This window comes from Hippopotamus amphibius, chromosome 4, assembly GCF_030028045.1.
Source record: "Hippopotamus amphibius kiboko isolate mHipAmp2 chromosome 4, mHipAmp2.hap2, whole genome shotgun sequence".
Taxonomy (NCBI): domain Eukaryota; kingdom Metazoa; phylum Chordata; class Mammalia; order Artiodactyla; family Hippopotamidae; genus Hippopotamus; species Hippopotamus amphibius.
In genome coordinates, this window is record NC_080189.1 from 65,045,908 (window position 1) to 65,065,343 (window position 19,436).

A 19,436-nucleotide genomic window follows, 5' to 3' on the forward strand; every position below is an offset into this window, starting at 1 on the left:
AGGTTGGATTTGATAGGAATGTAAGTCAGGATAGGCTAAGTTAAGCAGCACACACACAAAAAAATCTCAAATTTTCAGTGAACTAACACAAGTTGATTTCTCATGCAAGTAACATGTCAGTACAGAACAACTCTGTACGTCATAGTTACTTGAGGACCCAAGCTGATGCCAGGTTTATTTCTGCACATGGTCCAAAACACTGTAGCAGGAAATATGGCAAATTATAGAATGGCTTTTAAAATATATCTGGAAATTGACACATTTACCTCCACACAAATTACATAGTTAAACCTAATGTTAAGAGGCCAGAAAAGTATAATGCTACGATATTTCAGAGGCCTTTCCAGTGTTTGAAGCAAAATAGAGAGAATCCTTGGAGAGACAGAGTATGTGTACAATTTGTATGGGGGAAACTGAATAATAATTTGAAAAGCAGTAATTATACTACTAATAAACACTAATATATTTAATTTTTTTTTTCCTTTTTGCTCTTTTTAATAGACTTTTTTGGAGCAGTTTTAGGTTTACAGAAAAATTGAGTGAAAAGTACAGAGTTCCCTATATGCCCCCTCATTCTTACCCCCACCGTTATAATATATAAAACTGTTGTAATTCTTTCCCTTGTTATTAACATCCTGCATTCATGTGGTACATTTGTTACAATTAATGAGACAATACTGATACATTATTACTAGCTAAAGTCCATAGTTTACATTAGGATTCACTCTTTGTGTTGTGTATTCTATGGGTTTTGAAAAATGTGTGACAGCATATGTCTACCATTACAGTATCATAGAGAATAGTTTCCCTGCCATAAAAATCCCTTGTGTTCCATCTATTCGCCCCTCCTTCCCTCCCCCTAAACTCCTGGCAACCACAGATCTTTTTACTGTCTGCATACTTTTGCCTTTTCCAGAATGTCATGTAGTTGGAATTACATAGTACATAGCATTTTCACATTGGCTTCTTCCACTTATACATATGCATTTAAGTTTTCTCCAGGTTTTTTCATGGCTTGATATCTCTTTTCTTTCTCTCTTCTTTTTTTTCTTCTTTACATTTTAGGTTCACAGAAAAATTGAGTGGACAATACAGAGAGTTTCCAAATACTCCCTGTTCCCACAGATGCACAACCAGCCTCCCCCACTTGTGACATCCCGCACCTCAGGGGTACATTTGTTACCATCGATGAACCTGCACTGACACATCATTGCCATCCCAAGTCCATAGTTTATATTAGAGATCACTCTTGGTGTTGTACATTCTGTAGGTTTTGACATATGTATAATGAATTATATCCATCATTATAGTAGCATGCAGAATACTTTTATTGCCCTAAAAATCCACTATGTTTCACCTATTTACCCCTCCCTCCCTTTCCCAAACCCCTGGCAACCGCAGATCTTTTTACTGTTTCCATAGTTTTGCCTTTTCCAGAATGTCATGTAGTCGGAATCACGCAGTATGTTTGGATGTACCACAGTTCATTTATCCGTTCACCTATTGAAGGAGAGAGAGACAGTGTATAAGTACAATTAGTTTGTGGTATATACAACAATCTTGGTTGCTTCCAGGTTTTGGCAATTGTGAATAAAGCTGCTGTAAACATACATGTACGGGTTTCTATGTGGACATAAACTCATTTGGGAAGAACCAAGGAGCATGGTTATTGGATCATATGGTAAAAGTTTATTTAGTTTTGTAGGAAGCTGCCAAACTGTATTCCAAAGTACTGTACGATTCTGCATTCCCACCAGCAGTAAGTGAGAGTTCTTGTTGCTTCACATCCTTGTCAGCATTTAGTGTTGTCAGTGCTTTGGCTTTTAGCAATTCTAATAGATGTGTAGTGGTATCTCATTACTGTTTTAATTTGCAGCTTATTTTCTATCTGTATATCTTTTTTGGTGAGCTGTCTCCTCAGATCTTTTGCCTATCTCTTATATTTGGTTGTTTTCTTATTGTTGAGTTTTAAGAGTTCTTTGTATATTTTGGATGCCCATCCTTTATCAGATCTGATACAGATACAGATCTCTGCGTCTATGAGTTTGTTTTATTGTGTTTGTTCATTTGGGATTTTTTTAGATTACACATGAGTGAAATGACAGAGTATTTGTCTTTCTCCATCTGATTTATTTCACTTAGCGTAATACCTTCAAGGTCCGTCCATAGTGTCACAAATTGCAGGGTTTCATTCTTTTTTTTTTTTTTTTTTGGCCATGCCATGTATGGCGTTTGGGATCCTAGTTCCCTGACCAGGGATTGAACCTGTGCCTCCTGAATTGGAAGCTCAGAATCCTAACCACTGGACCTCCAGGGAAATCCCAGGATTACATTTTTTTATGGCTGAGTATGTATGTGTATATATGTGTGTGTGTAGATGAAGATGATGTGATATATATATATGTATATACACCACATCTTCTTTATCCATTCATCCATTGATAGACACTTAGGTTGCTTCTGTTTCAGAAGTTTTAATGTTAATGAAGTTCAACTTAATTATTTTCTCTCATGAATGGTGCTTTGGTGTTGTGTCTAAAAAATCATGGTCAAATCCATGGTCACCTAGATCTTCTCTTGTTTCTTCTAGGAGCTTTATATAAGTTTTGCATTTTACATTTAAGTCTCTAAACCATTTTGAATTAATTTTTGTGAAAAGTATAAGATCTGTATGTAGATTCTTTTTTTCACATGGATGTCCAAGTGTACCAATGCCAATTTTTAATGTTTAAAAGTCAATTACTGGGCTTCCTAGGTGGCACAGTGGTTAAGAATCTGCCTGCCAATGCAGGGGACACGGGTTCAATCCCTGCTCCAGGAAGATCCCACATGCCACATAGTAACTAAGCCTGTGCGTGACAACTATTGAGCCTGCGCTTTAGAGCCTGTGAGCTACAACTGTTGAGCCCGTGTGCTGCAACTACTGAAGCCCACATGCCTAGATCCCGAGCTCCACAAAAGAGAAGGCATGGCAACGAGGAGCCCGCGCACCACAATGAAGAGTAGCCCCCACTCACCACAACTAAAGAAAGCCCGCGCACAGCAAAAAAGACCCAACACAGCCAATAAAATAAATTTTTAAAAAAAGCCAATTACTTTCTTATATCCAGCAATGAACAATTGGAATTTGAAATGAAAAACAATACCAGTTTCCTCAGCAACAAAAAACAAAAACAAAAAATGCTTATTTGTAAATCTAACAAAATGTGTACAAGATCCATATGAGGAAAACTACAAAGGAAAAAATCAAAATCAAATGGAGAGGACTTCCCTGGGGCGCAGTGGTTAAGAATCTGCCTGCCAATGCAGGGGACACAGGTTTGAGCCCTGGTCAAGGAAGATCCCATATGCCACAGAGCAACTAAGCTCATGTGCCACAGCTCCTGAACCTGTGCTCTAGAGGCTGTGAGCCATAGCTGCTGAACCTGTGCTCTGCAACAAAAGAAGCCACCACAACAAGAAGCCTGTGCACCACAACAAAGAGTAGCCCCCACTCACCACAACTAGAGAGAGCCTGTGTGCAGGAGCGAAGACCCAACACAGCCAAAAGTAAATAAATATTTAAAAAATCAAATGGAGAAAGAAATCAAGGTCAAGTGGAGAATGAAACCAAAATCAGATGGAGAAACATTCCATGTACATAGATATAAAGACTCAGTACTATCAAGATGACAGTTCTTCCCAACTATGGATTCAGAGCAGTCCCATTCAGAATCTAGCAAGTTATTTTGTTGATATTGGCAAACTGATCTAAAGTTTATATGGAAAGACCTAAGTCCTTGAATAGCTAACACAGTACCGAAGGAGAAGAACAAAGTTGGAGGACTGAAACTATCTGACTTCAAGACTTACTATAAAGCTACAGTAACCAAGACAGTGTGATATAGTCAAAAGAATAGGCATATATCAATGGAACAGAGTGGACAGCCCAGAAACAGACCCACGTGTATATATATAATCAACCAGTGTTTGGCAAAGAAGTAAAGGCAATTCAATGGAGACAATGTAGTCTTTTCAGCTAATATGTTTTTAATGCAAAGCAAGTGGTTGGAAGGGTAGATGGGGACCATATCATAAAGGTTATAAATATTATATTATGAATTTGTAACCACTGAAGTTCTGTTTGGTGCCCTTTAAAGGATGTTAGGGATCAGGAAAGGAGATATATCATTTAGACCAGTGATTCACAAGCCGTTTCAGTCAGAGATTTACATAGTTCGCTACATATAACCTAAAGGTTTTACAGAATAAAGAGCATGCTAATATTTTTTGTTTTTTTCTTTTTACACTAAAACATGCCGATCAGTCTCCAGTAAATTGACTTTACTACCACTTATAGCATTAAATAATTTGAAAAACATTCATCTGGTCAAAGTGCTTTATTTTACAGTTAAGGGAAGTGAGACTCAGAGAAGTAACCTGTTAATCTCAGGTTTACACAGCTAGTTTAATGGCAGAGCAATGACTAGGTTAGTGCCAGTTAGTGCTCTTTCTACAGTCATTTATTAATCTATCACTGGACACTTCAGTAATTTTTTTTAAATATATAATTATTTGTTTGGTTGCACAGGGTGTTAGTTGCTGCTCGCTGGCTCCTTAGTTGTGGCATGCAAACTCTTGGTTGTGGCATGAATGTGAGATCTAGTTCGCTGACCAGGGATCGAACCTGGGCACCCTGCATTGGGAGCACGGAGTCTTATACACTGCACCACCATGAGTTATTTTATATTGTCATTAAATCTGTGCAGTGATTAAAAACAAGTTTAGTGCTAAAATATAGATGTCTGAAATCATTTTGCAGAATCATGAGTAAACTCAAACTGTGGAAGGGTTCACAGTGATTGATTAGGTAGAGCAATGTACCGCCCTCTGAGTAAACATTGTCAAAGACTGAGTGCATTCTTGTGTTGTATATGTGTTACATGAGTGCTACGTGCACATAAATGTGCTGGTTTGTCTGCTGTCACTGGAACCCAACCTCTGGCTTTACTTGACACACCATTCTAAGCCTCTGAACTTGATTTTATCCCTTCCCTCATCAATGTCCCCCATTACTACTTCTGCTACAAACTATCTCCTAGAAAATTATTCTCTTAGATGTACTTGGTGTCTTTTTACTCTTAGTCAAATAGTCTCCTTTAAGAATACACGTGGAATCAAATTGTGTAGGTAACTGTGTAAACTTGGGCAAGTGACTTAATGTCTCTATACCTCATTTGCTCACTTTAAAATGGAGACAGCCATAATAATACCTGCTTGTTATGGCTTTTTTTTTTTTTTTGACTCTTTTATCAGCGGTTTAGAGTCTGGTAACAATGACAGTGAGCCTGACTAACACCTAATTCACTTTTCTATTTAGTTGCACAGGAAAAAGAAATGAAATAGTTTTCACTAAGATAAAGATGAAACATACATTTGTGTCTAGTACTTCTGAAACACTGAGAATAGCATATCCATTGTGTTTTTATGGTTTTCTTTATATTTTCTTTATCTGAGGATCATTTAAAATTATTTTAATAGAATGTTGGCTTTAACTGTATTTCTTTTAAGTATTCTATACAATTTTAGAGTTTTAATCTAGTGTTAATGTTTTATATGTTTTTCACAGTATAGAAACATCTTTTTTTCCTTTGAAACTCCAGCTTTGTTAAAGAGCAACAATTTCCTGCATTGGTAATGTTAAGTGTAACTTTAGCTTTCAGTTCATCCCTGCGGTTAAGTTTCCAGAGCCTGCTGTAAGAGATAAACTCATTGCAGATGAAGACAGCATTCATTTCCTTCCACCTCAGGCCACACAGAATTGATTGAGGTAATAAAATGACAGCACCTTGTAATATAGTGAAGGCTCTTTAATTCGAAAACCAGTTCTAGCCTGATTCAGAGCTTGTTTAAAGCTAATTTATAGCTTGCATAATTTTCAGCTGGCCGACCAGGGTAAAGGATGATATATGAAAACTGATAAAGAATTAACTTATGATACATTCAGACCTGTCTTATTAAAGTCAACTGGTATTATAAAACGGAGCGGGGGATGGTGGCAAAAAATAATTGGTAATCTTTTAATTCACATTAGTAACATTGTTGACAACAGTTTAAATTTCCCATTGTCTTATTTCAAACCTAGCTTCTTGTCCTTTCTTTGTCAAATCAGTTCTATTTGCATTTCTTATAAAGTCCTTCATTTTTCATCACATATTAAGGTCCGTGTGAAGCTGAGTACAGTTAGCAGCTGTTGTGCCTTCCACAGTGTCAAATCTATGCCACGGTGGCAGTGCTGCTCCTAAATAGTTCTGTCTGTCAGCATTTTAATTACAAATAATCTTTTTCAAGGTGCACGCTGAAAGGAATTAGAGCTCTTCATTTTTATTTGGGCTGAAAAATCAGGATTAGGCCTTTTGCCTTTGTGGGCTGTTTTTGTCACTTTATTCTAGCATATTTATTCCCTTTTGACGCACAAATAATACAGCTACGATAGTAAAGTATTCTGTACTATGAATGAAGCCAGATTTTCATAAATTTCATGTCAGCATTTACAAGTGAAAAGTGGATTACATTTTCCTTTTTAATGTTTAAATCTTTTGCATGGTCATTCGTTTTTCCTTGAAAAACAAAAGACAAAAGCAATTATATTCCAATAAAGAGCTTAAAAAAAAAAGATAGCAGTGGAGGATGGGCATATTTTTTGCCATATTCCATTATTATAGGATCCTAGAAAGTGTTGAAAACTTTCAGAAGTGCATTTACCATTCTTAACCATGTGTATCATGCTTAGTATATTGCAAATGTTTTGTGTATCGAGGCTAAAAAAAGCCAATAGATATAAATATAAGCTTAGATATATGCGGCTAAGAAATTTTTTTGTTTCTTCAGGGAAACTTGTCTAGATATCTAGTTAGGTATTAAGATGAAAAGATTTCGGTTAGTCTATGTCTTTGGAAAACGGTCATAATTTTAGTTACTTTTTTGAAAGTTATAAGCATATGTGCTTATTTATAAGATAATACATAAAGATGAAAATAACTATCATTCAGGGAATACCACTACTAACATTTTGTTATTTTTTCCATGTGTATTAAGATCTTAACATCATATGACATATGCCACGCATTCTCAGTGGGGGGCAGTATCATTCCAAGAGGGCAGAAATTGGTTCTTGCAGGAATGAAAAACCAAAATTGATTGGTTTGTGACCATCCGCAGCTTAACCTTTTCTGATAAAAATCTTATTTTTAGTGTTTAATTTCTCTCAGATTTTCTTGTGTATCACACAAATAGTACTGACATTGAGTTCACGGAAAATATGCAAAATATATACATGATCGATGCTACAAAACAATGACAAATAGCTGGTTGTGATCAGTTGACTTTCAGTCAAGTGCTTGATCTTCCAGTTGTCACACAAAGTGGTCTGCGTGTGCCTATTGGTTGCCATTGACTATCCTGTGGATGTTGTTTCTGCTTGATCTTTGGTGCTGTTGTGTATAACTTAGGTTTTGAGAATTAAAAATAGAATATATTTTGTTATCTAATATCACAAAAAAAATTTAACCCATTATTAGTTAGGTGCTGGAATGAGAAAATTTTGACAATATATGAATGATTATTCAGCTTGCTGGGTTACCTTCTCTTATCAAGCAAAAGTTAAAAATGATTTTTAAAATTTATTTCAGTTACTTTTGCTAGAAAAATAATAGTTTGAATGATTTGTTAAGACTGGATCTTACGTTGTTTTTCTCATGTTTGTGTAAACTATAATTTGCATATGTAATGACATAATTTGTATAAATAAGTAAAGATTCCTTAGCAAATGTAGTTATATAGTTGTTGCATATTAGTAACTTTTAATTTTTAACTTAAAAATTGTATTTATTCATTCATAACCTTTAAGTATATATCAAATAAAAAAGTTAAGCTTTATACTTACTATTTTTGTATAGTATACAGCTATACATAAAGCACATAAACAGATATACAGTATATCTGTGGCATTAAAATTTCATGAGGAGGTAGTTAGGAAAAAAATTTCTAAAAAGACTCTTCTGGAGGGTTGCTAATAAAGAAAACCAGCTGAGAAACACTGGCATCAGTAGCTTTTATCCTGCTTTTTCCCTTAATATTACATAATATGCATTAAAAGTTAATTTTAGGGCAAGGTTTGTGCCCTGCACAAAGTGGACTTGATGCTAAATTGAGAAGTACATAGTATTCACCTGTGTTAGCACCATGTCATTATAATCAATTATGTTAGAGATTTCATTTGAAGTGATAACCCATAAATGCTGATAACCCACAAATATCCATGCAGGGCTAGACCACATGCTGATTCTTGAGACAAGGAATTATAAATACCAACTTAGAGACCGAAACGTTAGTCTCATTAAGTCTAAGTCTCAGCAGGATCCCTTTGTCACTTTTTTTTTGTTTTGGCTGTGTTGGGTCTTTATTGTTGCGCACAGGCCTTTTCTAGTTGCAGTTAGCAGGGGCTACTTTTTGTTGCGACACGTGGGCTTATCATTGGGGTGGCTTCTCTTATTGCGGAGCACAGGCTCTAGGTGTGAGGGCTTCAGTATTTGTGGCACATGGGCTCTGGAGCGCAGGCTCAGCAGTTGTGCTGCCCGGGCTCAGCTGCTCCAGGGCATGTGGGATCTTCCTGGACCAGGGCTCAAACCCGTGTCCCCTGTATTGGCAGGCGTATTCTTAACCACTGTGCCACCAGGGAAGTCCCAGTTTTGAGTAATTTAAAGCAAAATTTGTCCTTAGCAAAGAATTGACTTATTTTAAAATTATGGGTTTATTAACTAGAGACATATTAAGAGAAAATGTTTTAAGTAATTTTTGTTGTTACTGTTATTAAAAAGTAATCATTTATGCATATTTAACCTTAGAGTCACTGTGTTTATTTCAATGTATACTCACTTATTTCTTCTGGTATTGAAGTAGTTAATAATGACAGTATCATTTTCATTGTATAGCAAGATTAATTTTATAAACTCTGCTCTCTATTTGAGTAACTCTGTTGACCTAGGGGAGAACATGATCAAGTTATCCTAATTAAGTAAACTAATTGTCACACTCTTATGAACTTCATACTGAGAAGAAATTAAAGACAGAGAAATCATCAGCCTTTGGTTTGAAGTGAAATTTAAAGAATTTTACAAAGTTGTATATTTAAATGAAGAATGTATGTATTTTAAACTAACCCTAAAGGATAGGTAATTTACAATGTTAGAAGGCAAATGTCTGGAGTATACCAAGCATTTAGTTTTGTTTTGAAAAGAAGTGAAAAATAAATTACAAAAAATGAAATATATGACAAGTAGTATTTGAGTCTTTTAAGGTACAAAAGGTATAGTAAATGTTTCTGGAGTTGATGAGAGTTGAGTAACATTTTCCATAGGATATGACTTAATGTACTTTTCCTAATAATGTACTGATGCATCAGTGTAATCAGTAAGTCCATACATTGACTTATACATTCCTGTCTGTGTGTGGAGATGACCTGGCCTATGAAGACCCCACACACATGCATATATATGATCATACACATACGACCTTCTCATACCCCTGTACACATCCCCACATACATTCCTACAGATGTTCCTACACACAACTCTACACATTGCTCTACACACACACCCTACTCTTTATAAGACTGTATCATACACACACTTTGTACATATACATACACACTCTACACTAAAACAAAACTCACTTTATCCTTACTATGTGTGATGTACCCTGTTTTTTAAATTAAATTTCACCTTTAAAACAACTCACTAAACCCGCATTTCATCTAGACTAGAGCTTGCTGTTATAGTAGATCCTGACTGATACACAGGCCTATGTTTTTGCTAGGTGTCTATGTATGTGAATAGAGATAGAGACGAAAATATATATAATCTAGGAGGAAGTAATATTTTGCTTACATTCTTAATTTTGTGTAGATGTTTTTCAAGCTTTTGTGTTGTGATCTTTCCTTGTTCCACAATGATGAGCTATAGATTTATAAACTTCCTTTTTTTTTAACCATACAGTGGACAAACTATGAGAATATTCTATGTATCAATAGAAGTATTTAAAGAAACTAGAAGTTCAAGCAAAGAGGTTTAAGTGATAGGATTTGAAAGAGGTTTATATAATAGGATTGATATTTCTGTACTTTATGATAAAATGAAAGGCTTTGTGCTGGTAAAATGGCAGTACATTGCAAATTTTGGCATTATCTGAAATTGTTTCCAACTACTTGCTGACACTGAGAAATGTTTAATTCCTGGGAAACATCTCTGGTACAGTCAGTCTTGTCATAAATGTCAAGAAGTCAATACTGTTTTCTGTTAAGTTTATTATCTGTGAGTTAACCTCTTTTTTTTTATATGTCAGTTTTCGTAAAACTGAACTTAAGTAAAATATGCCTGTGGAGCATCAGGTTTATAATGATATAGACCTGGATTTGAATACCTGTTCCTCCACTTAGTAGTAGATTTGCCACTCTGGGGCAAATTCCTTAAGCCTTCTGAGTTTGTGTTTTCCTCATCAGTAAAGTAAAGTAACATTGTGTAGGCAAGAGAATAATTTCTGGCCCATTAAATTCTCTATAAATGGTAACACATATCATCGTGATTATTATTGTTGTTGTTATTGTTACTAATCTCATGTTATTTTTATCCAGGTTTGTGAGCAAAACTAAACTATTTTGTTGCAAGTGTATTTGATTTTCCATAACCCAAAGGATAGGAGATGCCTAAGAACTTAAGAGTAGCTCCTTATATAATAGTTGTCAAAAAAGATTGAGAAAAATAGGATCATGTATATTGGTTATAGATTTACAACCTATGATTGCTAGATTAACATGGAATCATATAAGGAAATAGTAGTATTCACATGTTTTTTCAGCAGAGGATTATATGGATACTGTATTTTCTAGCATCTCAATTTTTAACTCAGGCTCATAGTGTTGAATTTCATATGATATTAAATTATTGCTAATACAAGAGGTCAGTAGATACTGCAGATGTGCTCAGACTTACCTAAACAAGTAATGTCTGCCTTAAAAATTCAGTTTGTTAGAATTATAAAGCATTTACCCAGGGAGAGAATTGGTTCCCCAAGGTTATTTGAGGAAAAATATCAGTTTCACCTTGAGTATTATTCGTAATAGTTCTCATTCATTTAAAATAGTGTAATCTTAGAATTTAAATCTAGAAGTGACTTTATAATGTTATAGATCAACTGGTCAAATTCTCTTAGACCTCTTTTTCCCAAGGTTATCGCTAGTTAAGAAATCTGGAGGTTGTGAATTGTCGAAGACCCATGATAATTAGCAGGGCCATCGATAAGGACTTTGACTTCCTATCTCCAAGTCCTTTGGTCTTTCTCCTGCGTAGTACTAATGTCCAGTGCTTGTTTATGTTCAGTTGTGGTTAAATATCCTACAGTGCCTATATAATTCCCAAATATTATATAATTTCCATGATTATCTAATTGGGCTTATAATGTTTGGCATATGTAGACAAAATAAAAATATTTTCATATCATTTTAATATAAAATGTTACTTTAAAATTTTCTATGCATTGTGTTATATAACAGTCTGAATTTCGTCAAGAGCATAATATGATACATGGTTCTTCCAGGAGGTTTAATTTAGGTACAGATTTCATTCTTTGAAATTATCAGCTTCATTTTGCATCAGCGTAGTATGTGAATCTCTGATTATAGGTATTTTTGCGTTTCATTTTTTTAAAACCTAGTTTGAAGTTATTTCCGGCGCCTGTAAGTTTTTATGCCTATATCACTTTATTAATGATACTGCTGTTTCTACTTGATACTGCCTTCTCCTTTCCATGTAGTCTCCCCAGATTTAAAACTACTGATTCATGAAAGGAAAAAAAATGCTAGCATATTTTCCTCAAATTATCATACCATGAGAATTGTTTGCCTATACAGTTTTTGGTAGTTACCGTTTGAATGTTTAGATATCAGAAATGGCAAAGTAAAGGAATAATATATTTAAACAAATAGCTTCACTGTTTATTATTTTTACATTAGGATTTCTTGAACTTTGTTTTTGGCATGGGTTGGGGTTGGTTTGCTGCTACAGACGCTTATCATTAAAGCAAAGTTTTATTGAGTTTCCTCCAAAATGTGCTATAGAGAATGACGTTAAATCTGTTATCAATGCAAAATCATGAACCACAAACACATTATCCTAAACACATAAAATTACAGATTTTTTATTTTCTCAGTAACTTTAGGTATCCTTAAATTTAAAGCTGATAGAAATACTTGATGCCCTTTTCTGTTCAAATTGTGATAGAAATAGCAATTATTCACTGCTCTATAATGGATCATTTTTATCTATATCTCATGTCTGTTCTGTTTATATAGAATAAATATTTATGTTTTCTCATTTTTCTCAACTAAGAGATACAGATAAAATAGGTTTGAAGTACCAGCTATAATTCATTGCTTGAAAAGAAAGGCCTTATACTGATATTGTGTGTAAGAGAAAACTAAATCATTTCAGCAGCAAGCTTATAACCAAGATAACATCAGCATTTTCCTTCTTGAAAATGTATCTTCCATATATTAAAGTAAGGAAGCAGTATTTTATTAAAAGTAGTATGAGAAGCTCAGCCCGTCATCACAAACCTAGCTTAAAGAAGATCCTGTTATGTTTGATAGGGAAAAAATAATGGTAAGATTTTGTTTTAATCACATGTTCACTATACAAGATCATCAAAAAAAAACGGAAACAAAAACAACAAAAAAAAGTGGAATAATTCTTATGTTGATAGTTTATAGTTTTCTACTTTAAGTTCTCAAAACCAAATTATTATCCTACATAGATATACAGTGATAAGACAACATTAATGACTTAATGGCTAGTTGGCTGATGTCAAAAAAAGTTATGTTTGAAAAATCTAGAATTTTCTGTACTACTCATACACACAGTGTAGCCCTGTAGTTTAATACTATTAGCATTTTTTTGTAGTTAAGTATTTGGGATAGGAACAAGCTATATAACACTTGATCTGCATTACTTAAAAATTAGGAATTAAAAGGTATTAGTTCTATTTGACATGCTTTGTGAGTTCAGATTATATTTCTTGACTTGCACTTGATGTTGCCTTTTTCTAATAAAAAACATTTTATTGAACTATGGTCTGTATACTAAAATACATCCTTAGATAATTTTTGAAGATGGTGTGCTACAGTAATTTATAAATAAAATATGTAAACTTCATTTGGTGTAAATGTTTATCAATAACCATGTAGCATTAATTACTACTTTTCATATTGCTGCTTATCTATTGTGTAAGGAATTAGACAAATTAAGAGCTGCGTTTTTAAATGTATTATTTTGTTCTAATTATGCAAGAAATACATGTTCGTTACAGATAATTTGAAAAATACAGAGAAATGGATAAAGAAAATAAAAGTCATAACCTACTTCCCAGGGATTACCACTGTTGGCATATTGGTGTATTTCTTTGTAGCGTTTCTTCTTGCCTTCATTTTACAAATATTTACTGAACCTCTTGTAAGTGTAGGGCCCAGTAATAGTTGCTGGTAGTACTGTGGTATCCATGAAAGGATGTAACCTATGTCCTCTTGATGTTTTTAATCTAAAAGAGAATATAGACAAATGAGATGAAAACTATGGAAGAACTCAAGATACTGTTAAAAACCAGGAGCAGTGGAAATAACCTGGTTTGATAGGTCCCAGCAAATATTCTTGATATTTTTAGAATGTCTTAGGAATCTTCCCCCAATTCCTCTACTATTAGAGGCATATGTTCTTACTTACCTGTGCGTGCTCGTGCGCTTCCTCCGTCTGGCTCTCTCTCATGTTTTTAAAATTCCATTGGCCATTTCAGTGAGGATCTAGAAGAAAAAACAATTCTTGTCTGCATATACCTTCATATCTGAAAAATGAATATTATTTTAAAACCCTTGTTGTATCATTGTCATTTCTACAAACTTAAACTGAAAATGAGCTAATTTCCAAAATGTCTACAAGGCAATTACTTCACTATGAGCAGAAAAGCATTTCCAAGTTATTTTTCCAATAATATATATTATTTTTATGATAATATAAATATATAAAATATGCATAGTATGTAATATATAATAAAATAACAGTATAATATATTTTATAAATATATAAGCTATGTTATAATTTGTATTATATATAAAAAAATATACAATACTATAAAAAGTTGCTGATTCACTTGTTACAGTTTATGGAAGTGTTTTATTTTATCCAGTTTTAACACTGCCATTCTCCTGAAGCAGCACAGTTTTATAGCATTTTGTAAAGAAAGTTTTATATTAATATAATTTAATCAAAGAACTGTTTTCCTAATCAAATAATACTGTGCTTTGTTTTTATCATCATGAAATATTCTAACGCAAGTGAAAACTAACATGTATTGTAGATATATGTGATAGTGCTGTGATCCCTTCATTAAAACAGTAAATTAACGATGCCATAAAACACTAAGCCTTTTAATTTTTTCCGATTTACTTCTATTTTTTATTCTATTTTATGTGTTATACATGACCATACTTTAAACTTGTGTTAGTATTAGAAAGTAAACTAGGGAAAATATAAAAGCATATTTCATAGGAAAAAAATTTCTTTAAACCTAATGGCAAAGAGGCTCTTGCATGTGTTGAAGCTAAGTTCTTTATCATGAATTATTATTAACTGTATAAAATTAATTCTGGTATTATTTTAGAATGTTTCGTTGGAAAATCTAGGCTTATGACAGCATGTTTATGATGTTTCTAGTACTTTACGGTCAAAATGTAAGAATTCCTATAATAGAATATTTATTTACATGTTACAGAATTATATTTTGAAAGTAAATAATTTTGGTATGACCTGAGACTTTATATTTGAAACTAATACCAGTGGAATATCAGATAGAAAATATCTTAGTTCCTTCAAGAAGAATCTCTTCATTTCCTTTGACATGTTTTAACATTTCCCAGCCTTTTGGAGAACTTTACCTCATCCCTTCTCCAGTTATTGTCCCTTTCTGTACTACAGCAAAACTTCTAAATAGTTGTCTATACTCAGAACCTCCATTTTCTCTTTTTCCTCCAAAATTGGAAATGTTTATAAAAAATAAGTGAAGGAGTACAGAAGTATTATCTACCTCCTGATTACAGTCATGCAGAGTTAATTTTCAGAATACTAAATTGAAATTGGGAAGATCATTTTGATTTGACTATTTATGATTGAGTGTGTAAAGGAACACATATGTACTTGTTTTTAAAAGCATTTATAGAACTCTGCTACTTGTGAAAGTTTTCCTTTCATACCTACCTTCAGCTCCATATGCTCATTTCCAGCATGACTAGGACATGTAAACCTAAAAGGAGATACTGAAAAGGTGTTCTATTTACAATAAATGCAATAGACTCGCTCTGTGCAAATCAGTGCTGCAGTTGTTTTTTTGTTTTTTATTCAGATTGAAAGTCTGAGACCAGGAGAGAGAATATATCATATATTATTTTTAGGGAAGGGATATTTTTATGCTGCAGGAAAGGCTTGATTAAAATAGGAGATATAAAATATAACACTTAACAGAAAGCCCAAAGAAATAGTATAGTCAGCAGCCCAGGCTACCAGGAGTAATTTTAACATGATTCTTTTGGTCTTTCCATCATAGTTCAGAGATGGCAGCTTTAGCTCCAGTCGTTACATCTTTGTTCTTGAAATTAAAGAGGAAGAACAAAGTGCAAAATGACATCTCCCTCTTTAAGCTATTTGATTAGGCTTTGATCACTATTAATCCACTGCAATAGTTCTTGTTAAGATCACTTACTATCTCTTTCTTAAACTAAATAATCTTGCATCTCCTGAATCTTATCTGACCTCTCAACATCATTTGACAATGTTGACCACTTCTTTTTTCAAACATTTTCTTATCTTGGTTACAGTATAAGATCAGTTCAATTTTTAGAATACCTATGTACACACAGACACAAAACCTCACCAACAGTTTTTGCTTTGTTTTTATGCATGCTCTGTTTTTGCCAGCGTTTGATTTAAAATCATATTGATTCATTATGGTCATTACTGACTCATCATGATAAACAGTTCCAGACAGCAACTTAGGAGACTTGAATTCTGATTCCATCTCTACTATTAAGTAGCTGTGGGACCCTGGGGAGGTCAATTATGTACTCTAAGAATGGCTTCTCTATCAGCAGAGTAAAAAGAATGGATCAAATGATCCATCCTCTGAGTAAAATACCTTCTGTCTCTAAAATTTTATGGCTTTTAATAGAGAAGAGTGGTCTGGAAAACCATTGAAATCTGTTGTAACTTATCTTGGCATCTGACATCTTTTGAATGTGAATTGCTTGTTTAATATATTGATTTGCTCTTCTTAGAAATACACATAGTGGGCAGTATTCTTGCCTTAATCGGTTTTGAAATTTAGAGAGGTAATTAGAAGAATATGGATATAAAATTTAATAGTTGTCTTGAGTAATCTATATTGTTTTATTTTTTTGTTACCTACCTTTGATTTTCCTCATATTGTAAATAGAGGTACTCACTGAATTCTCTTACTGTTTATAAGTGTTTCAGTTGATTTTCTTGACATTTCCAGGTATAAACAAATAGGGGTGGTTCTACCTCCTCTTTCGTAATTTTATACTTCATGTCTTTCTCTTGTCTAATTGTGTTGGCCAGTATCTCCAAAACAAGATTAAATAATAATGGTATATTTGTCATCACCTTGACTTAGGTGGATTGTTTCTAGTGTGTAATGCTAGCTTTTGAGCTGCAAATATGTAGTTTTAAGAAAGTATAACAAATAAATACGTGAAATATAATATTGAAAATGGGAGTTGCACGAGTATAATATGACGCCATTCATGTAAAATGTTAAAATATAAAAACATACCAGGGAGTGTTTAATGTCCAGTTCAGTGTATTGGTCACATCTGGTAAAAAGGAAGAAAGAGGAATGGGATGCGGAAGGAATATCCAGAAGGCTTCAATAGTGTTTTAGGTTATGGTTATGATTATTGCTATGTTTGCAACATTTTATAACAAAATAATTTGACTTGCTGAAGAAACATGGCGGTGGCTGTTGAGGAGCGATAGAGAAGGTAGGAGGCATAAATTGAACTCACTTTTACAATTCAAGTGCAAAATTTCCTGAGAGCAGGGATCAGCTCTGTTCTCCTCTCTACCCTGAACATGTGCATAGCATGTAGTAGATATTCACTTAATAATTTTTGAATGAAAAAAATAGGGGAAAGAAATAAGGATATTTTTCATTAGTTTTCCCTATTCCTTCTTTCTCTTTGAACTTTCATACACATCATTAATTTTTTAAGTAAAGCTTAGTTTAAATAAGGCATATAGATTCATTTTGTATATTAGAAGCCTACATTTTTTTCTAAATGTAGAAAATGTTACCAGGTTTTCCATATAGCTTTCCAGAAACCAACATATCATTACATATTTATTGTGATGTGTGAAACACGTAACACAAATTAGTTATGGGGTATACTGGTTACGTGCTGAGTCCTAACAATGAGTCATGCTACCTGCATTCAGAGGAGGCAGGATGCTATCACAGTCTCAGATGCCTGCTGTTGCTCAGTCATATTCCTGCTTTATCTTTCTTTTGAAATTAAATATATCATATATCAACAAGACATTTCAAACTGTGATGAAATACAGAGTATACAGCTTATTTTTTATTTTAGAAGGAAATTGGAATGAAAAGGTCACATTCTGTTTATGCATTTTCTATGATAAAATATATGACAATAATTTTAAAAGTTAAGAAAAGTAACCATTTTTAAAAAATGCTTTCATAATTCAATGGAGAATTAGAAATTTATGTTTCCTGGGTAATCGTTGAACACCTGTATTAAGAAAATTAGCAACTTTCCAAAAGTTTAACGAATTTTAATTGAACAGTGTGGTTGCCACATAAGGTGGCTATGAGATCATTAACTTTTATTTTCTAATTTTTATATATTTATAATTTGATTTTCATTAACAGTTGCATTTGTCAAAGTTTTGTATTAAATTTAATATTATACCAGGATTTTCTTTTGAGAACCTTCAGTTTGAACTCTCAACATTTCCAAGAGCTTCCAAGAGTCCTTCATAGACCTACTTCTCTAGAGGCTTGCGATCCTTCTTAAAAATAGAGTCTATTTTTTCTTTCTCAGAAAGTAAGCTTTTGTGTTAATAGCTGTCAAAGAGTTGAGAAAGCCACAGACCTTGATGATAAACCCTCTTTACACAAGCTTATTTAAAGACAAAAGAGGAGCCATCCCAAGGTAATGGCTGAATTTTATGTTTTTCAGAAATTGATCCTTGTGACATTTTCCCAATACCCCTTTTTGTTCCCAACTATTTCTGTATCCTCATGAGATTTAGGAAATATAACGCAACAAATCCTAATATTGTCAGAATGCTCGAAAAAATGAAAAGGCAATTGGTATGTTTATAAGGATTTCTATAAATAATCTTCAGGGAGCAGAATTGCTAAACAGTTGGATTTAAAGATTGCTTTTCAATCATTTCTGCAAGACAGACTTAGGATCTTTTGTATAACTGAGTAATTAATGTGGTCAGTATCTGCTGGGCAAAAATTGAATTACTTTGGAAAAATATGTGAAGTTTAAAGTTTATTGATCGTGAGCAATTCTGCTTGTCTGTGTGGTATATTGAATATTGGAAAGGGAGTTCTTTGGAGTCAGAGCTGGGTTTAAATCCCAGTTCCTCTTATATTTTTAAGTATGTGATCAAGGGCAGTTCTTTAATGTCTTCAGTTCTCAATTTTCGAAATGGGAATGATAATACTTATCTTGCCTGACATTTGCTAGGATTACATACAATGCATGTAAATACTCTGTATTTAATAAGTACTCAAAAAGTCAAAACTGTGTGTTTGTATTTAGATACATAGTAGGGAATTTATTCATATAGTCAAGAAATAGTAAATGAGACAGTGATACAATAGAAATGACACAACTTCTGAGGATATTGTGGTTAGCAAGACAGAAAATCTGCTGTCATGGAGCTTACGCTCTAGTGAAGGGAGTCAGATGATATATAAAATAAGCAAGGAAATGATCATTTCATTGTGATAAGTATTTTGAAGAGCAATCTGGTTGGTGGAAGGAGAGCTGGTTCCATGCATGAAGTCAGAGAATTCACTAAGACCGTATAACAAAACAAAAACAAAAACAAAAAAAAAGCCTAAGCGTATAAAACTAAAGGCAGAGGAAACAGCTAGTGCTGTATGTTCAGGAATCAGAAGGAAGACAAGCATGTTTGGAGCTGGTTAAGCAAGTTGGAAAACCATTCAAGATGAAGCCAGAAAGGTGGGAGGGGCCAGTTAATAATAGAACTTTATAGGCCATGGCAGGAGCTTGGATTCTGCTG

The 19,436-nt window shown here is 33.6% G+C and overlaps 1 protein-coding gene and 1 long non-coding RNA gene across 4 annotated transcripts in view; one reads left to right on the plus strand and one right to left on the minus strand.

The window, feature by feature from the left end:
• PHF14 (PHD finger protein 14) overlaps positions 1-19,436 on the plus strand; it is a 188,049-nt gene that overhangs the window by 150,776 nt on the left and 17,837 nt on the right. The window lies entirely within an intron of this gene.
• On the minus strand, positions 1,398-13,887 carry LOC130851072 (uncharacterized). The gene is made up of 3 exons (XR_009053122.1): positions 13,809-13,887; positions 13,452-13,626; positions 1,398-1,500 (listed from the first exon to the last, which is right to left on the minus strand). It is a non-coding gene; the product is annotated as an uncharacterized LOC130851072 (long non-coding RNA).